Genomic DNA, 20,552 nt, shown 5'->3' with positions numbered 1-20,552 from the left:
AGTCGATGATTGTTTTACATGAATGTAATGCCTTACATTCGTTCCCCGCTTTTGCGAAATTTATTGTAGCGTCGGCGTACATGAACGTTAAATGAAGGGTCTTGTATGGTTAGAATCACAAGCAAAGGAAGGCACCATTCGACCTTACAGATGCAATGTTTGAAGTACCTTGGTGTGGAAAATGTTTTCAGTAAATGTCGCCAATTGCAGTGGTGGTTTTGGTAAATCCGCTTTTGTAAACTTAATAGTACCCCGTGCGTTTAAAGTCTATAAGCGAACTGAGCTGCGCATTCTCCCATTAGTTTCTTGATTTTCTGCACGTGTAAATGAATAGCCTTGCGTATACTGGGTACAAAATAAAAGAATAAAACGGGACCAATATGGAGTTCACATGCGTAAATAAAAATGCAGATAGTGAAAGTTTAATTTTATTGTAAATACCGCATACATGAATAGTTTTCAAGACATTATTGTTATTATTATTATTGGCCTTGTAGCTGTAGGCTCGGCGCATAAATAATACGTAATTGAGTTGAATTATTCAGTTGAAAGCGGCGGGCTTAATTGCTTGTGTTCGATGGTTGAGTAAATTCAAGTTCTCCGCTTTCGGAAAATTTTGTTATTTTTATTTATTTATTTATTTATTTATTTATTTTTCCGTGTATAACCAGAACCGCGTTGGACAGGTTCGGGAGCTGTAACGTCCGGAAATTCTGTGTTGTTAAGCAGTGCAGTGAATTACATCAAAAGCTCATATGAATTCTTGAACTTGGATTAAACGTGCAAGGGAGGAGATGAATAGGGCCCATGAGTGCTTTTGGAAGGTAACGTCGTTTTCAGAAACCGCGAATTTATGCGACTGTTTTCGTTTGTTTGGTTACGTAACCTGCTCTCGTATAGGTAACAGAAAGATCGAGGGCACAGAAATATATGGATTGCACCATTCTGGCTTTCCATTGGATTAGTGAGTGAACTCGAAATTCTGTCATGAGCTCTTAGATAACTGACTTACTTACTCATGGAGCTGAGCCGCCAATTCTGCAGCTACTCAAGAATTTCTCAGCATTTTATGGAACCCGAAGGTTCATCACCGTGTTCACAAGAGCCCTCCACTGGTCCCTATCCTGAGAATTTTCTTCTGATATTTCTAAGAGCTGTTACCTTATGTGAACATGTCCTCAGTTGAATTCTTGTCGACTTCTGACGGGGCGATATGGTTTTGCGCTGCAGTACTCTCCCTGCTTGTGGTGTCGGACCCTGATGGCTGAGCATGTGAATAATTTAGCAGCGCAGTTCGTCTGTCATTGCTTAGGGCAGGTATTTGTGGGTTGTAAACATGAGTTGTCAGTAGACCCGTCTTGCTTGTCTTAAGTAACACATATATCCAGTAAGTGACCCCCTCTGTGGTCTAGTGGTCAGAGCTCATGGCTACAGACCCAGAGGCCCCGGGTTCGATTCTCGGCGCTATCAGGTTTTCTGAGAAGTAGTGAGTCTGGAACGGGGTCCACTTAGCCTCGTGAGGATAACTGAGGTGCTGTTTGAAGGAAATAGCGGCTCCGGTCTAGAAAAAACCGAAATTAAAAGCCTTGGGGATTCGTTGCTGTGACCATGTGACACCCTCTGTCCTCTTAAAGTTAGCACTGACTTCTCCTACAAGCGGCGGTCGATCGGTCGGTATAGTTCGCTTGCGGACTAAAGCCACGGAATCTGTTTTTGATTAGTTATATCCTGTAAGTGACTGGCTGTCTTAACCATCGAACAGTTTGTTGTATAGGTCTCTATAGCAGTTGTTCACTGTGGCTAATGTTAACGGTGAGTGTGCGTTATAACGACTGGTTTGGTGAAGACCTCAGATGGAAACTAATAGTACACGTCTTGTGGTGTGCTTTAACTTCCGACTGCCTTGGCAGTCAAGCCGTTTACCTTCGATCCAAGGCAGTTTGTATGTTAAAGTCTGCTACTTTGTTGACAGACACGCGTCGCTAGAACAGAGAGTAGCCGTAGATCCAGTACATTTGTCGAGCGCGTTTACTGATAACCAAATCGTGGATCTTACTTTACCGGTTTGGATGAAATGAAGGTAGAAGCGGTTTTGCAATCATGTGCTACTTGCGCCGTCATTATGATAGCCCTCCTCGAGCGGTTGTCCTGCGCGAAGACGAAAGTGTATTAAATCAGTTGAAATTATCAGCATTTTAAAGACAGAACCTTCGCCATTCCTTAGATCACTATTTTTTAAACACCTAGTAGAAATGTAGCCGGTCACGGTAGCCGAGCGGTCTAAGGAATGCAGTCTTCGCTCGCTCGGAACCCGGGATCGTGGATTCGGATCTGTTTCCTTTGAGGTACAAACTGAATTCTTATATATTCTTATACACTGCCGGTCACGGTAGCCGAGCGGTCTAAGGCATGTACTGTCTTCGCCCGCTCGGAACCCGGGATCGTGGATTCGGATCTGTTTCCTGTGAGGTACGAACCGAATTCTTATATATTATTCTTATACACTGCCGGTCACGGTAGCCGAGCGGTCTAAGGCATGCACCGTCTTCGCTCGCTCGGAAGCCGGGATCGTGGGTTCGAATTCCACTCAGGGCATGGATGTTTGGTTGTGTTGTCCTGTGTTTAGGTGGAGGCCTTGTGACGAGCTGATCAGCTGCCAAAGGAGTCCTGCGGAATGTGCAAGATCCAGTAAACTGAAGTGTAACGAAGAGTACCATGGAGGTAGGCCAAAGCCAAATTGGGGCTGTAGCGCCAAATGAGGAAAAATGTAGAAATGTTTTAACAGAACCTTATTCGCATAGTGGGGGGGGGAGTACAACTGGGTCCAGTCGGCACTGCGGCCACTGATTGGCATATTGTAGCCTGCCCCGGGTGATATGATGATGGAGAATTTGGTAAAATGAAGATTGGCGGGGGAGACCGAAGTACTGGGAGAAAACCCGCTCCAGCGCCACTTTGTCCACCACAAATCCCAGTTGATCAGACCCGGGATCGAACCTGGGCCGCCGCGGTGGGAAGCCAGCGACTAACCGCTTGAGCTATGGCGCCGCCCAACAGAACCTTACATTAAGGTAGTGTTTTCTTTGATATAACGCCATGTAGTCAAGTGCCCAGCTCGATACCTATTTCATGCTGGTTATTTGCTTAGCTAATTCTTCGACCATGAAAATGGAGGTAACATACTTTTCCGAGACGTCTGTTGACTTTCAACTGACTACAAATGTTATATCCCAGGAGATAGAACTGTTCATAACCACCGCTGTGGTAATCTCAGATTTACAGAAACTATTTCATTCTTATTTAGCCGATATGTTTCGGTTTAAGCTGTTTCTTTTTTTATTCTGATGACTCAGAAGACGTTATACTGCACTCGTCGTTCTGTTGGAACTGAATGCACTGTCGCGTAAGATGATGTTTGCGTAACGTCTGCGTTGTACGTGTTTGCTCTGTTACGTGCGCGGTGTGAACGCACGCATATAACTCGCTGCCTCAGACACGTTAGAACGGATGCCAAGTGAAGACAGTGCGCGTTAGGCGCCCAGCGCCAGGGAAAACAAATACATCGAATTTATTGAAGCGTCACTTCAGGGGGGGTAAATCTAAAACGTGCGTACCAGCACTTACGAACACTAAAGGGAACCGCTTTAGCGGGTTGCATCATAGCTGCAGCTTTATACGCACTGGTTTCCTATTTCTTCTTCTTTTTTTAATCGTGTTGGATTTCCCCTAGGCAAAATTTGGAGTTCTTTAGAGTTCGTTAATACGAAGCGGGATACAGCGCTGTGTAGCTTATTGAATGTAATCCGTCGTTTCGGAGGAGCATGTCTCCTCCATCAGGGTCGTGTTGTTATCAAGAATTCTATCTCCATGGATATAACGTCGTGTAGCTTATTGAATGTCATCCGTCGTTTCGGAGGAACATGCCTCATCTTCCATCAGGGTCGTGCTGTTATGAAGAATTCTATCTCCAGGGATATAACGCCTTGTAGCTTATTGAATGTCATCCGTCGTTTCGGAGGAGCATGTCTCATCCACTATCAGGGTCGTGCTGTTATGAAGAATTCTATCTCCATGGATATAACGTCGTGTAGCTTCTTGAATGTCATCCGTCGTTTCGGATGAGCATGTCTCTTCCTCCATCAGGGTCGTGTTGTTATGAAGAATTCTATCTCCATGGATATAACGTCGTGTAGCTTATTGAATGTCATCCGTCGTTTCGGAGGAACATGCCTCATCTTCCATCAGGGTCGTGCTGTTATGAAGAATTCTATCTCCATGGATATAACGCCGTGTAGCTTATTGAATGTCATCCGTTGTTTCGGAGGAGCATGTCTCATCCACTATCAGGGTCGTGCTGTTATGAAGAATTCTATCTCCATGGATATAACGTCGTGTAGCTTATTGAATGTCATCCGTCGTTTCGGAGGAACATGCCTCATCTTCCATCAGGGTCGTGCTGTTATGAAGAATTCTATCTTCAGGGATATAACGCCGTGTAGCTTATTGAATGCAATCCGTCGTTTCGGAGGAACTTGTCTCATCCTCTTTCAGAGTCGTGCTGTTATGAGGAATTATATCGCCAGGGATATAACGCCGTGTAGTTTATTGAATGTAATCCGTCGTTTCGGAGGAACATGGCCGCTCCATCATCAGAATACCCTTTGTTCCAGTCTTCGCTTGGGTGGTGTGGCCGTTACACTTTGGTGAAGCCAGTGCGACAGTTCCTAGAATTTAATCGATTTATGTTGCTCGTGAGTGGGAACAATCATAATGTTCACCAACAATGTATTTTGTGGGTTAGGTTTGTTTGGGGGAGCGAAATGTCATATGACTCGCGTAAGTGCTGGCCATTCTCGTATCTTCTGCCCCTGCGTATCCACTTTTCCCTTTCGCACAGATTGCAGAACACTGTGTTTCAGAAGAATGTTAATTATAGCAGGTAACAAGTGGAACCCGTTGGGTAGGATATGAAGTATGAAGAAACGCGGCAGTTGAGGTAAAGGGCAAGAGTAGCAGCCGCCACAGCAGTAGACTTGTGTGTATAACCTGCCTTCTTAGAAGAAAGTTACAGAATAAGTGTCTGATCGCTGTACTTCGGCATAATCCAGTGGCATATCTTGGCAACTCAAAATTCCGTTCACGGAGTTTTGGCTCCGATGTATTACGACACTGAAACAGAATTTTGAGTAAATATTAATCGTGTCGTACAGACATTTTAGACGGGGTAACGTAGTTCTTTGAGGTACTATGCTACAAGCTGGAAGGTCACGGTTTTGAGTCCCGATAAGGTGGATTTTTTTCTTTCAATTGACCCAGTACTTCAGCCGCACAGTGCTCCTGGGGTCGACTCAGCCTGTAACAAATGAGAACCAGAAATCTTCCTGGGGCGTAAAGGGCGGCTGGCGCATAAGGCTGACAACCTTACCGCCATCTGTGAGCCGGTTGTATAGAAAATGTGGGACCCTCAGCGTCTCGCAACCCTATGGGCATTTACGGCCTGTTACAGGGATGGAAAACAATAAAAAAAACTCCATTGTTTTAGTCCACAAGCTGAATATACCGACCGAGCGACCGCCGCTTGTCGGCGAAGTTAATGCCAACTTCAGCATATATAGGGTGTCGCGTGGTCAGCGCAACAAATCCCCACAGCCGTTATTTTCGGTTTTTGACGCAAGGTGTTCAGAAGAGGAGACGCAATTTCTCCGCTTCTAGTTTTAGTGCAAGAGTGTTATATCTCTCGAAGCGTGGTAGCCACAGTCAGTGTAACATTCATCAGATGATAGTCGGCACTTGAGGGTGTGTGGGCGTCTCTTTGTTTTCCCTTCAGCTACAGAGATGATGTGGGTGTTCAGCTGGTGGTGGTGTGTGCATTAGTGTCTGCCAAGCGCGTCTTCAGGATACGCCTAACAGAGCCTCCTGGACAGACCGCACTAGACTAGACTAGACTGGACTGGTCTTTCCTGCAGTATCCCCACCGGAACAGTCTTTTGTTGCATGCAGAAGGTTAGCATGAAATTTGGCCTTTGTGCTACTTACTGGATATGCTGCTTTTATAACGGAAGTAGTGCCTGGTAAGTTTGTACTGTGGTTGAAGTCTGGTAAACGGGATATTATATTTTGAACAGCGCTATCATGTTACATCCGCTTATTTTAGTGACGGTGTAACATTAAGTTGACCGCCCCTGTGGTCTAGTGGTCAGAGTTCCTGGCTGCAGATCCAGAGGTCCCGGGTTCGAGTCCCCAAAGCTGCCAGATTTTTTTAGAAGTATTTGGACTGAAACGGGGTCCACTCAGCCTCATGAGGATAATTGAGGAGATATTTCAAGGAAATAGCGGCCCCGGCATCCCTCCCTAAATACAACTTAATATTACAAATAAGGCTCCGTGGTCTGTAGTCCGCAAGCGAACTATACCGTCCGAGCGACCGCCGCTTGTCACTGAAGTTAGTGCCAACTTTTGCGGATAGAGGGTGTCGCTTTGTCAGCGCCGGATCCCCACGGCCGTTTATCTCGGTTTTCCAAGCCGGAGCCACCTTTTCCTTGAAATATCTCGTCAGTTATCCTGACGAAGCTGAGTGGACCCCGTTCCAGGAATCGAACCCGGTACCTCTGGTTCTGCAGGTAGGAACTCTGACCACTATACCACAGAGGCGGTCAGAGGATACTTATAGCTATGCGTAATTAGGCACTTTGCCGTGAAGTATGGGGCGAAGTGGATGTATAGACCCACATTGCTTGACCTCTTCACTGTTTGGGGGGGGTGAGTTCAGCTTCACGCCCCTGTCCCTTTACCGCTTTACCGCTTTACTGTACTCATGGATAGGAGGCTGGGGAAGTCCTAGAGCTGGTCTGCACGACATGGAGAAGGGAAAATTCTTGACAACCGGGACTAAAACGCCGATCCCTCGGTCGACCCTCCCTAGCCAGTCGGTATACCAACACCTCCCACTGTAAAATGACCAGCATGCCACTCAGTGTTGCACATGGCCTCAGACCTCGGATTCTGTGAACCCTGAGGTTACATGAAAGACAAAATTTCGTTTTACCGGAGCGACTTGTAACTTCTCAATGAGGACTATTCTCCATGTTGGTCGGTGCTTGATGAAAGATTGATTCTTGTTATTGTAATCGATTTTATTTCAATTTGAAGAACTTTTTTGTATACCTCTGGAGCGCAATTTTCCTAGCAACATATTTTCTGGCAGCTCTGGAAATATTTTAGCTCTGTTTACAGATTTCCTTCCCACGATAACATTTTATTTCACTGCGTTTCATATTCTGACAGTAAAGAATTGTGGGTTCAGTTCTAGGTATTTTGAAGGCCCGTTTAGTGGATAATTTTCGAGGTATTCTCTGTCGTGTCTTACAATTTCTGCGGTGCAAAATGGAACGGGGCTATTTTAATCCGGATTGTTTCAACTAGACCGCACGCTCGTAAAGTAAATGGAGCTGACGCAGTAGGATACAGGTTCTGACGTCACGGCAGTTTCTTTCTGGGTCGTCGTGAAATTGAAGAGCAAATGGTGTCTCTGTGAAGTATAACATATCTGGAATCTTTGATAATGATGTGTATGTTGCTAGCCAGGCCGTGCCATATGTCAGGCGGTTAGTCGCCGGCTTCCCACCGCGGCAGCCACGGTTTGAGCCCAGGTCAAATGATATGGGATTTGTGGTGGACAAAGTGGCACTGAGGAAGGTTTTTTTTCGAAGGCTTCGGTTTCCCATGCCAGTTCTAGCATCCGGGGCTGGTACAGTAAGTCAATTAGTGGCCGGCGTACCAAGTGGACATCATCCCAAGAAAAAATAAAAAGGAAAAGTAAACTAGCCAGGCCATGAATGAAATCCCCTCATTTAGGAACGTGCAACAGAAGTGAAACTACCAATGGATGCTGACAATGTCGTGAAGGTTTGGTAGCTCAATGTTTCGTAGATGCCGTTGATGTAATTTGTCGGGAAACCGAAGTAATGCGTTAACCTAGCAAGTTTAATGCAAGGGTTTCCTGCATAGGACCCTGAAGTTAATACAGTCTCTCTCTCTCCCCCACCCCCTGGTTCGTGGGGTATAGATTCACTAATCGGACTGGATTGAAATCTTTCTTCCACACACTCGTAATGGGGGAGCAGAACGGTGAATACAAAAAAGAACTATCTTAAATTTCTAGCAAATACGACTTTTTATGCAATAATTACTGTAATATGTATGGTGCGCTAGCTTTGGCGGGAAAACATTGTAAGAGATATCAGTTGTTTTAAGCCCGAAACTTGGTGGTTCGTAAAAATTAAAACCATGAAATTGGCCATTTTTATCAAACCAGAATTAGATCTCATAACGCGATAAAAATTATTTGTATCTAAACTGTAATTTATAAAGTTCTTATATCAGTCGACGGTAATTAGGAGAATTTTAATTTTAATTGAAGATCCGAACATGACACACTCCAATATTAATTTACAAGTAACTTTTTTTTTTAATTCGCTTAGTCGGGGGTGGAGTCCAACTGGGTCCATTCAGCACGGCGGCCACTGATTGGCCTATTGTAGCCTGCCCCGGGTGATTATGATGATGGAGAATTTGGTGGGATGAAGATTGACAGGGGACACTGAAGTACTTGGAGAAAACCCGCCCCAGCGCCACTTTGTCCACCACAAATCCCACTTGACCAGACCCGCGATCGAACCCGGGCCGCCGCGGTGGGAAGCCAGCGACTAACCGCTTGATCTATGGCGCGGCCAACTGACAAGTATGCAACGTAACAAAATTATGAAGAGACAGCATGTCCCAAATAGAATGATAATTGTGGAGTACGAAGTTTCGTGCAGGTACTTTGAGGATATATCAAGTTTACTGGCACGTCGCTTCGTTTAATCAGTGGATAGATGTTAAAGCTATGTGATCTTGCTGTTTTGTTGAGCAGGACACTGCGAAATGGCTTCAGTACACATGCACTTGCATAGAGACATAGGACGAAGGCGATGATAGTCGCTTCATGTCACGGACTTATTTCGTGAAGAACACGAATTGCCTATCCGCCCCTTAAAGAATGTCACTGGAATTTTTCACGTTGGTTAAGTTCGTCGTGGGCTCCATCCGGTTAGACGAATCTTTCACCACGATAGACTATTATATCGTAATAGGCGATGATTCGGCTTCCGCTTCTTGTGAATACAAACCATGAGTGAAACCTCCCCAAAAATTAAAAAAAAAAATCCCCCAAAGCATGTCAGCATATAACAGGGTGTTGAGGAGAATATAATATTTGGCCCGAAGAGAGATGAAGTGACAGGAGGTTGGAGAAAACTGCACAGTGAGGAGCTTCATAACTTGTACTCTTCTCCAGGTATAATTAGAATGATCAAGTCAAGGAGGATGAGTTATGCAGGGCATGTAGCACGAATGGGGGAGACGAGGAATGAGTATAGGATTTTGGTGGGAAAGCCAGAAGGAAGGAGACCACTGGGAAGACCAATGCGTAGATAATATTAAAATGGATCTTAGATAGGATGGCATGATATTGATTGAATTGATCTGGCTCAGGATAGGGACTAGTGGAGGGCTCTTGTGAACACGGTGATGAACCTTCGGGTTCCATAAAATGCTGGGAAATTTTTGAGTAGTTGCAGAATTTGCGGCTCCTTCAGAAGGGCTCAGCTCCATGAGTAAGTAAGTAATACACTTACAGACCGTATTGCGATTACACTTTTACATGCACGGTTATGTGATTGTTCTCCCAGAGATGCAAAGAATTTTGTTGGATGACGTTAAGTGCTATTACACTGTCTTGCTGTGTCAAGGACTGTAAAGCGCCCCGGTTTTAGTAGTAGTTAAGTGTTTGCGTCGTTCCCCAAGCGCCTTGTGTCAACGGCAGCGTCTGAAGTTAGCTTGTTCCACTTTGAGATATAAATAACCAATGGCGTTAAGGTCGAACTGCATCCCACATTATTTGTGTACTGTCGAGAATATGAGCACTGTGTCCTCAATGTGGAGAAATATATACACTGGCAAGTCCGCCCGTGGGAGGGAACTGAAGGCCTTGTGTTCCCTACACTACCACCAAGGACCGAACATTGCGGTTGAGCTGTGAAGCTCCTGTGTAGTATTCGGGAGGTACTGGTTTCAAATCTCGGTCCGTAGACCGGTTACACCGTTTTCGTGATTTTTCCCTTTGTCGAGTTAAATGCGTCCTCTAATACCGTGATTAAGAACGGTGATGATGTTGCTGGCCGCGCCTCCGCTGCACACGCTGTCACGACCCGACAGTCCTTATCAGGGCCCGGATTTTGATGACCTGAAAATATTAAAAAAAATTACCTATAAAATGACCGAAAAAATCCAGAAAAATGACTTAAAGGAGAAAAGAAAGAACCCTTAGCTTCCATGTTATTCACATTTCAGAAAACATATGAACTAAAAAGAGCTGTACATTGTTTCCTAGGTTTGTTGAAGGCGTTCTTTCCTAGGTCCCCTTTCCTCTATCCCGGCTTGTGGAAGACCTTCCCCAGGGTTGGGTAGATCCTGACTGGGCCGCTCTGGGTAAGGGGCTGGGTCGGCCCCAGAGCCCGTCTGGACCGCGTGGAGAAGAGAAAAATTATTCCTCAGCCGGTAATCGAACCCCAGCCGTCCAGCCCGTAGCACGTCTCTGTGCCGAGTGAGCTGACTTGACTTCTCGGACGTTTTAGTAGCATCGGTAAATGAGTAACCTGGGAAGGCTTGCTACTCTGCTTCTTGAGATGGGGATGTGCGAATCGTGTCACCACGCCACATCGTCCTCCCGCCGTACTATTGCGCAGTTTTGGGCCAGTTACTTCCTCGCGTTGCGTTCTAGGGTCACTTCATCAGGAGCGCCAGAGTCAGGTGTACTCTCACCGTATCTTGTGGTATCGTCTGTTGGTGGTTATATTTAGCGGCCTGGCGAGGAAACAGACTCTTCGCAAGGGCAGAAAGTACTGTATATGTATACATGTAAGCTGTAAAAGAACCGCGCAGTTTACTGGACCTGCAGTCGATATTCCACACGAGGCTTCTATAAAGTGATGGTCTGCTCACGTGAGTGTGTTCCCACTACTATCCGCGTTAGTGCTCTTGTCTTAATGACACTTTCTGCTTACAGTGAAGGAAAGAATGAGGGATTCGTAGGAAAATGAAACGGCACTGATCGAATATTTGTCGCATCTGCTCTGCTGGAAAAATTTAAATTCCAGATTGTAAGACCAGATCAGAGTATTATTGCGTAACTTGGGCGCAGTTACATCCATGTGTTTGTTTTTAAATGCGGTTGATATGGGATGACCATATTTGTTAGTGGTGCGGGGGGTGGACAACAAGGGGAAGATTAATTCCAAGTTCAAACTATAACTCGTATTCAGAATGATTCCAGAATTGTTTGGTGCTAACTTCTGTGAACGCGAAGCCGTATCGTCCGATATGATTGTTCGATGTTTCGGAAGAACGTATCGTCTTCATGTTCATGCTGCTTGTTACTTCTTTGGTTTCCCTCCGACCCTAAACTGGAGCTAGTATATTCCTTCGAAACTAAGACGTCACACACCCCCTCCGCCCTTCGAACTACAGCTATGAGACAGTTTCCTGATTTTTCCCCTTTTGTATCGAGTAGGTTAAGATAGCCTTTTGTTGTTGCAAGCGGGAAGGTCACGGGTTCGATTCGCAATGAGGTCATTGGATTTTTTAATTGACCTAATCCTTTCGGCCGCACTCTGGCCCTGGGGTTGGCAGCCTCCAACAGAGATGGGTACCAGGAATCTTGCTGGGGTTAAGGGTGGCCGGCGCGTAAGGGTGACAACTTCACCGCCATCTCGAACCCTGCTGTGTACAAAATGTGGGAGCCTCGACGTTTAATAACGCTATGCACCTCCGCGTATTGTTACAGGGATGGCTTTACCTTTTAGGGTAACTGAATTGGGGAAGTGTAGTAGTAGCAGCCGAACCCAGTTCCGTCGCACGGTATCTTCTTTGTATGGGATTATGTAGTCTCATGGTTATAGCAAGGACATACTTAAGATCTTCCCATGCCTTCTTGTTTCTGAACGGTCTGTATGGAATATGTTTGCAGAAATATAAATTTATAATTCCTCTGGTGAGGCATGTACTGTCTTCTATCACTTGGAAACCGGGATCGTGGGTTCGAATCCCACTCAGGGCATGGATGTTCAGTTTGTGTGTGTGCGTTTTTCTGTGTTTGTATACAGGTAGAGAGGCCTTGGGACGAGCTGATCACCCGCCCAAGGAGTCCTACCGAATGTGTAAGATCTAGAAAAACCGAAGTGAACGGAGAAGTTCATGGAGGTAGGCCTAGACCCACTGGCGCTGTAGTGCCAAGGGGAAAAAATTACTCAAGTGAACTAATTTAATGTTCAAATCTCATTAGAAGCCTATAGAGTCGCTTTACGCTCGAGTTGTGAGGCGTAACTTAAGAAATTTCACTCCTTCGCCTTGTTTTCAGTTTTTTTTTTTTTCGCCGACGTTAGACATCGTTTGGCATGTCACAGAGCCCTTCGATGCGGACATGGGATTAATGTTTGACTGTTTGGGTATGATTGGCTTGCTTAATTTGGTTGATGATGTGAAGGGAAGTGAAGGCACCGTAGTGTGGCAGACCCGTGCCAGCTCTCACGTTGTCTCCGCTGCGCCCTGGCAACGCTTATAAACACTGCAATAGCTTCGTGATGGCTTCCTCCATTTACCGACATTTAATTACAGTTTAGACTTGGTGATGCTGCCCGCACAAGTGAGAATTAAGGCACGATGGGTTCTTCTCTTGTGCACCGTGTTTTTGGCAGATGAGTATAAAGTTAAACATGTAGACTTTTTTAAAAATAATTTTTGATAAGTACTCATTTGTGCCAAATCATTGAAACGGTAACTGAAGCCCGAAGGGGAGAGTAGTGTTAATTTAATATTTTTTTTTGTGAGGCAGTTCATCCATATGTAAGATTTGAGGGTTTCACGGCGGTGACTATGAAGAAAGCCAAATCCCAGAAGACTGCTTTCTTCAGTTCATCCATGTTTAAAACGGCATTCATTACTGTGTATTGTATTGCAGTTCTTTTTTAATCTACTAGTTTAAAAGTTTAAAAATAGTCTTACGAATTCACCTTGCTGTCAGTAGGTATGTACACCCCACCCCGAATTCTTGTTTGGTGGCATATCACCTTACTGTCTGTGTACCCCCTTTATTTTTTTTCCTGTGCGGCCCCAAAACTAATCTGTGGCCTGTAGTCCGCAAGCGAGCTATACCCGACCGAGCGACCGCCGTTTGTCGGCGAAGTTAGTGCCAACTTTAGCGGATACAGGGTGTCGCGTGGTCAGCGCAACGAATCCTCACGGTCGTTAATTTCGGTTTTCTAAACCGGAGGCGCTATTTCCTTGAAGTAGTCCCTCAGTAATCCCCACGAGGATAAGTGGACCCCGTTCCAGACCCACTACTACTCAGAAAATATCTGGTAGCCCCGGGAATCGAACCCGTATCCAGGACCTGTGCGGCCCTTGTTATACGAAAGCAAAGGCTCTTCTTCCCAGAACTTATTGTTTTGAAATTACAGATGAGATGAAAGAGGTAGTACTTTACCCAGAATGTTAGGTTCGCTGGTACACACGAAGCATTAAGACATTTAAGAACTTTCCGGACACAGATTTCCATTCGCTACAGTTGTCTTATGCTTCTGATATTTTTATCCTCTGCCGCCTTCCCCTCATCCTGCAGGCTGGGAGGGGTATTCAGGGGTGGAAAAAAAGTTTTATTAAATGATAAAGTTCAATAATTCCAAACACCGATGTTTCGTCCCTCTGTAAGAAATGTTTGTCTGTAGCCTTGTTACTTTTTGTTTTAGTAAGTAAGTAAAGCTATCCCTGTACCAAGCCGTGAAGGCCCATAGTGTTGTGAGACGTTGAGGCTTCCACACTATCTAGACAATCGACTCAAAGATGGCGGTAAGGTTGTCAGCCTTACGCGCCGGCCGCCCTTTACTCCCCACGAATATTAGTTTGTGGTTTAGTAAGGTTGCATTTTGGCCGCTCCATAGCTCAAGCGGTTAGTCGCTGGCTTCCCACTGCGGCGCCCCGGGTTCGATCCAGGGTCTGGTCAAGTGGGATTTGTGGTCGACAAAGTGGCATTGGGGCAGGTTTTCTCCGAGTACTTCGGCTTCCCCTGCCAGTCTTCATTCCACCAATTGCTCCACAATCACCCTCACCTATCATCTGGGGCTGGTACAATAGGCCAGAAGTGGTCGCAGTACAAGGGACTTAGTCCCACCCCACTAGCAATAAAAAAGTTGCATTTTTTGTGCCGATTAATTATTTTGCAATGAAGTGTACACAACTGTAGCTGCTGCTTGTTTGCGTTTGTACAGTGTCCCAGGAGGAAAGGTCACAGTACCGGTCATTTATGAGCAGAAAAGTATATACGAGTATGTACAAGTGTCCTATTCCGATCGGTTTCCGAGATATTTCACTCTACAGTCCCAAAATTTTTATCAACAGTTTTGGGACTGTTCACTGAAATACCTGTATCTAAGAAACCGCTCGCTAGGTGACATATGTATATACACACACATCTGTTTAGAATGGCCGATACTACGACCTCTGAATATTGACCCTCCTGGGACATTCTGTATATAGCGTCGGCGTACGGTTGTCTTCCGCGAATTTGAGAGCAGCTTCTTTCCACATTTATTCCATTTACAGTATAAACTGGAACGTCCCCCGTTCGATTCCCGACGAGGTCATTGGAGTTTTCAATCTAACTAGACCTTCCAGCCGCACTATGACCGTGGGGTCGACTCAACATGTAAACGAAATGAGTACCAGGAATCTTCCTGGGGGTTAAAGGGCGGCCGGCGCGCAAGGCTGACAACCTCACCGCAATCTGTGAGCCGATTTTATAGATACTGTGGAAGCCTCGACGTCTCACAACCCTTTGGGCCTCTATAGTTTTTTTTAAACCTATGAGGCGATCCTTATTTTTCCAATGAGAAGACGCAAAAAGATTTCATTTTGGGGTAGAGGGCAAAGTTGAATATGCCATTTAGTTCTGGGGTTTGTAAGCAAACGAAGTAAAGAGTATATTATTGTTAGGAAAAAATACAAAAATTTAGTACCTTGAATGTAATTCAATGTATTGTCGCATATCTTATGCAATACCAATTAGAAATCATATTTTGAAGGACTCGAAAAATAAAGCGACCACTCTTTTCTGTGAAGCAGTATTTAATGAAAGAACCTCACCATGTAAAAAGGTAAAGCTAAAGCTATCCCTGTAGCAGCCCGCGGAGGCCTGTGGGGTTCTGAGACGCCGAGGCTTCCACAGGTTGTAGTAAATAAATAAATGCTTATTATGGTCCACTGGTAGTTAGGACAGGTGTGTGGAAATCTCGGAAGAATCTTGCGGAATGGAAACTTTTCCCGTCCTTAGTGTAACAGAATTTGCCAGTGACTGTTGCGACTACGTATTCATTGTCTCTAGCCTAAATACTTAGATCAGACGGAATTGTAAGGCTCTTTATTAGCAGTGCTTGCTGAAGTCTAAATTCTAATGGCGTTTTTGCACCATATGGTGGTCTGCCTTTCTGCTTGCGACTGTACTCGAAACCCTTTTAAGCCACAACAAATAAGACCGCTGTAACGTAGTAGCCATTTTTAAGTGAATACCTTTCATTTCTCGAGTGTATATCGTAACTGTCAGTGTTGTAATTTATAAATCTGAGAATATGTGATCCATCCGTTGGTGTAGTGCTGAGTCCCTGGCTACCGATCCAGAGGATAGAGGGTGTCGCGTGGTCAGCGCAACGAATCCTCACGGCCGTTAATCTCGGTTTTCTAGACCAGAGCCGCTATTTCCTTGAAATAGCCCCTCAGTTATCCTCACGAGAGTGAACTCCGTTCCAGACCTACTGCTTTTCAGAAAATCTGGTAGCGCCTGGAATCCAACCCGGGACATCTGTATCTGTTAGCAGGAACAGAGTCGGTCCCAGTTCTCACATGAATTGGTGTTCTTGCTTATGAGATGTGTTTTGTGGCGCAGTTGGTACCGTGTCCATGTGAGTGATGGTGTTCGTGGTGGCTGCACGGGGATCTCAATAACTGGGAGATTGATTGGCGCTGGTATAGGTGTGTTCGTCGCCATGGTTACTACTGTATGGCGGGAAAATGCTTTGGTTGCTATGGAAGGAGGGACAGACGGATGCTGTCGTTACCATGACTACCGGTAGGTTGCCAGGAGGTCGCGTTTCTCAATGCTCGTGGCAGGCTCGTCACGTTGGAAGCCCGTTCACTCTGTAGCGACGACGTTGCCGTGGTTACCGCCTGTCTGTTTTATAGTTGGCGGTTTCGGTTTCCAGTTACCTGTCGCTGCCACATTGGTTTAAGCACCGAAGCGCAGTTATCATTGAGCTGTAAATTCGTGAATTGCTGCTGTGCTGGTCCAGATTGCAGAACGAAATGGACTACGAAAAACGTGCAGGCGAAGCAATGACGATTCGATACTAAAGCAGGCCAGTACAGTAAATTGTGGTTAGCCCTCGCCAGCACAGTGATTCTTGGTTCCAAGTTGAACGGGGCTCATGTCCATATTTTACTGTCTGACGGCCCCGTTAGCGCTCAAACCAAAGCGTTCTCTAGGATTTATGCGAGAAGCAAAACAGTATAACGTTTTACGAAGTCGCATTTTGAATCTTCCAACCCGTGCTAAATTTTGATTATCATTGTGTAATAAAAACAAACTCTGTGACCTGTAGTCCGCAAGGGAAATATACCGCCTCTTGTGGGTGAATTCAGTGCCAACTTTAGCGAATAGAGGGTGTCGCGTGATCAGCGCATCGAATCCCCACAGCTGTTAATTTCGGTTTTCTAGACTGGAGCCGCTTTTTCCTTGAACTGGCCCCTCAGTCATCCTCACGAGGCTCAGTTGACCCCATTCCAGATCCACTACTGCTCAGAAAATCCGGCAGCGCCAGGAATCGAATCCGGGACCTCTGGATCTGTAGGCCTGTAGGCATATTACAAGTTTACTGAAAAGAAAGAAAAAGACCTTAGATAACAATTTTTAGTTGAAATACTTGGGTTTAGTTACCCCATGTTGTCCTTGTAGCACCGTTTAAGGAACCCTGTCGTATACAGTTACGTAACTGAAATAGGTAAACTTTGGGCACGAGTTCCACAAACCAAGAGAAGGAAAAGTACCCATGTCAACACGTGACCGGAAACGTTTGAGTTACAACTGAGAGTATATTACATGCTTAGATATGCCCTTGTTGGTGATTTGTAGGTCCGCGTGTTTTGCTACATAGGCCTACAGGGTATCACTAACAAGATGTACCACTGGCTGTAAGAGTACGAATGTGGTACATGCATGATGGTGCTCCGTGCTGTGCGAGATGTCCTCAGTAACACCTGTCATGGAGGATGGATAGGTAGAGGAGGACCCACTGCGTGGCCTCCACGCTCACCTGTCTTGAATCCTCTGTATTTTTACCTGTGGACACACCAGAATGCAGCTCCTGTTGACAACGAAGAGGCACTTCACAATCGAATTGTGGATGCCTTTCAGACCGTCCTCAATACCTCGGCATGTCGACGCCAACATTGAATCTTATGGCGGACTGTTTGACCACTTGCTGTCAGTGTGCTGTTTATGCTTTAACTCGCCAATTATATGTTTCCGGGCATATGTTAAATAGGCATGTTTTTCTTGTTTTGGTATGTGGGACTCGTGCCCAAAGTTTGTCCACTAACTTTCATGTACCACTCTGTATCATGTGTACCAGAAAAATGCATTTCAGCACATTAAGCACGATTATGGACATTGTTAGTTCCTCGGAACTCTAGCTGTGGTAGAGGGGTCATACCATCTCTTGCGGAGCGGGGGGCAGCAGTCTTTGTCAGCCTACGTCAGCGTGGGTACTACCAGTTTGGAATGTAGCGTCTTGGAGTGTGGTCAGGTGTATAGTACTACTCCTAGTCTCCGTAGGTAATGTTTTCCGCTCGGGGAGTAGCTCTGAACGGCCCCACAGCAAGCGTACAGCTTCGCGTGCTCCACAACAGCGTTTACCTTTCCTCGCGGCTAAAGTTACGAGGCATTAACTATAGATGAAGTATGCAGCTGACTTGGGCTGTCTCTCCCAGTTTTTGTAATTGTTAGAGCAAACAATTGTGGTGGTGTTGTATTTACAAATGCAGGGTGTGTTAGTCATATTTAAAAGCTGCGTTCACACTGCTGCGCTCCATGAAGCAGTTGTTTGGCCGAATTCACCTAACCCTTCCAGCCGCAACATGGCCCTGAGTTCGACTCAGCCTCTAACAGAAATGAGTAGTTGTTAGTTGCGTTGGATTTAAGCTTCTCGCGAGAGGTGACTGCAAAGTACATTGGCGCAGTTTGGAGAGAGCCCGATGTTTCGGAGGAAAATCGCCTCTATCCTCAGGGTCGGGGTGTAAGTCAAGCTGAGCTTAGCTCGGCTTCTGCTTTTATCGGTATTTGTTTGGCTTACTCATAGGCCCTGAAGTTGGAAGCAATATGTTTCTTCGAAACATCGAGCTCTTGAAGATATACGCGGCCTTATAACCTGGAGTACAGTATTTTTAAACTATCATTAATTTAACTTACTGTTATGTTTTAAATTTCTTCATGCTTTAGCAGCCCGCTTTAGAATTAGAACTCAGGTGGCGGGGAGGGGGCGGCATTAGGAACAGGCCTTGCACGTGTACACATCACATATGAGTAGGGTACGGATTGTCATGAAATTCAAGGAGGTGTGTTATTTCGGGAAATTCCCATCATTCGAGCAGGTTGTATGGTCTCCTAATAGCATGGCAGAAGTGAAGGCTGTCCCACATTCAGTGAAATGGGCTGTAAATTGTGAACTTTACGCCGGTTTTCTTTAAATAAATCTCTTCGTGTCATTAATAGCAAGATGGCGGACACGGCGAATCTTTTGCAAGTCACACAGCGCTACAAAGATGGATACTTCGAACCGTAAGCATTTTGCTCTTCGGAAAGTTAAAAATGCGGTGCTCTTACATCTCCGGTTGATCCTTGTGACGAATAGGGTGAAAATTTTTCAAGAAAATGGCGGTTCCGGTCTAGAAAACCGAGATTAATGGCCATGGGGATCCGTTTCCCTGGCCACGCGACACCCTCTGTCCGCAAAATTTGACACTAAACCTCGGTCGGTATAGTTCGCTTGCGGACTAAAACCACGGAGTGTTATTTTTTTTTTTTTTTTGAGGGAATGAGAGCCTGGATTTGACATTCGGACGGCTCTTAAGGCCCTCAATCAGTTTTCTCAGTGACGTTTTAGTTGCATGCTTTAGTAGGTGTAGAGGGTGTGTGTGGTTATTGCAAGAAACGATAGTACTATATTATATTTAAGCATCCTGTTCCACTATACACTTCTATATGTAATAATACAAATGCCGTCGTGAATGCAACAATTTATTTGGTTGTAGATCTTTGTCTTTTCTTCCTCTACACTACATGTTTCGGCCGTAATTGGCNNATTCGTGAACGGTGCTGAAAACAAGAAATAGCCGCTGCAGCACATGTATACAAGAGCAGGTGTCCCTGTGATTTAAAACTTTAAATTTTAAACCGGAATTCTAAAAATCAAATTGACGAGCATGTGTTTGCCAGATTTTAAAACAAAACTGACAGGCTGATGTTTTAGATTTTGGACTGTGTGCAGTGTGACAGCTACGTAGTGAAAAATACACCTGATTATGGCCAATTACGACCGAAACATCTAGTTTAGAGGAAGAAAAGACAAAGATCTACAACCAAATAAATTGTTGCATTCACGACGGCATTTGTATTATTACATACGAGTATAAACGATTGTACGTTGTCCGTATGTTCTCGTTTCGCGCCGTGAATATAAAGGTTGGCACTGAAGTTCTTTGATGGAGTTGACCTTTGTTTTGGTAACCTTGGCCCACGAGGCGAAACTTCCAATATTAAATTCGTTGAAGTTATAATCCGAGTCCTAGCTGACACGCGCGGCTTTCAGAAATTCAATTTGCTTCGACGGCTGTTCCTCTGGAAACATGAAGTGACGGTTTCTGTTTTATGAAATACAGTTCTTAGAACAATTTGGTATAATCGTTTGGTGGTGTCCTTGTGCTCGTGATTTCAGTAGTTGATTGAGGGAGTACGCTACAAGCCGGAAGGTCGCGGTTTCGATTCCCGATGAGGTCATTGGATTTTTGAATTGATTGAATCGTTCCAGCTGCAGTATTGCCCTGGGGTCGACTCAGTCTCTAACAGAAATGAGTACCAGGAATCTTACTGAGGGGTAAAGGGCGGCCGGCGCGTAAGGCTGATAACTTTACCGCCTGTCTAGAAAATGTGGGAGCCTCGACGTCTCACAACTGTATAGGCCTCCACGGCCTGTTACAGGGATGTTTTTATCCTTTTTATGGGATTTTAAGTCCAGGCAGACAACTCTTGTTTTCCTTTAAACTTTTTGTTTCATCTGAATAGTGGGGACAGCCCTCTATCCGCTAAAGTTGGCACTAGCTTCGCCGACAAGCGGCGGTCGCTCGGTCGTTGT

The 20,552-nt window shown here is 45.3% G+C and overlaps 1 protein-coding gene across 4 annotated transcripts in view; it reads left to right on the top strand.

The window, feature by feature from the left end:
* LOC111871638 (pumilio homolog 2) overlaps window positions 1–20,552 on the top strand; it is a 532,614-nt gene that overhangs the window by 134,408 nt on the left and 377,654 nt on the right. The window lies entirely within an intron of this gene.

The sequence above is a fragment of the Cryptotermes secundus genome, unplaced genomic scaffold (genome assembly GCF_002891405.2).
Source record: "Cryptotermes secundus unplaced genomic scaffold, Csec_1.0 scaffold11, whole genome shotgun sequence".
In the NCBI taxonomy this organism is placed as follows: Eukaryota; Metazoa; Arthropoda; class Insecta; order Blattodea; family Kalotermitidae; genus Cryptotermes; species Cryptotermes secundus.
This window is presented reverse-complemented; position numbering and strand designations above follow the sequence as displayed.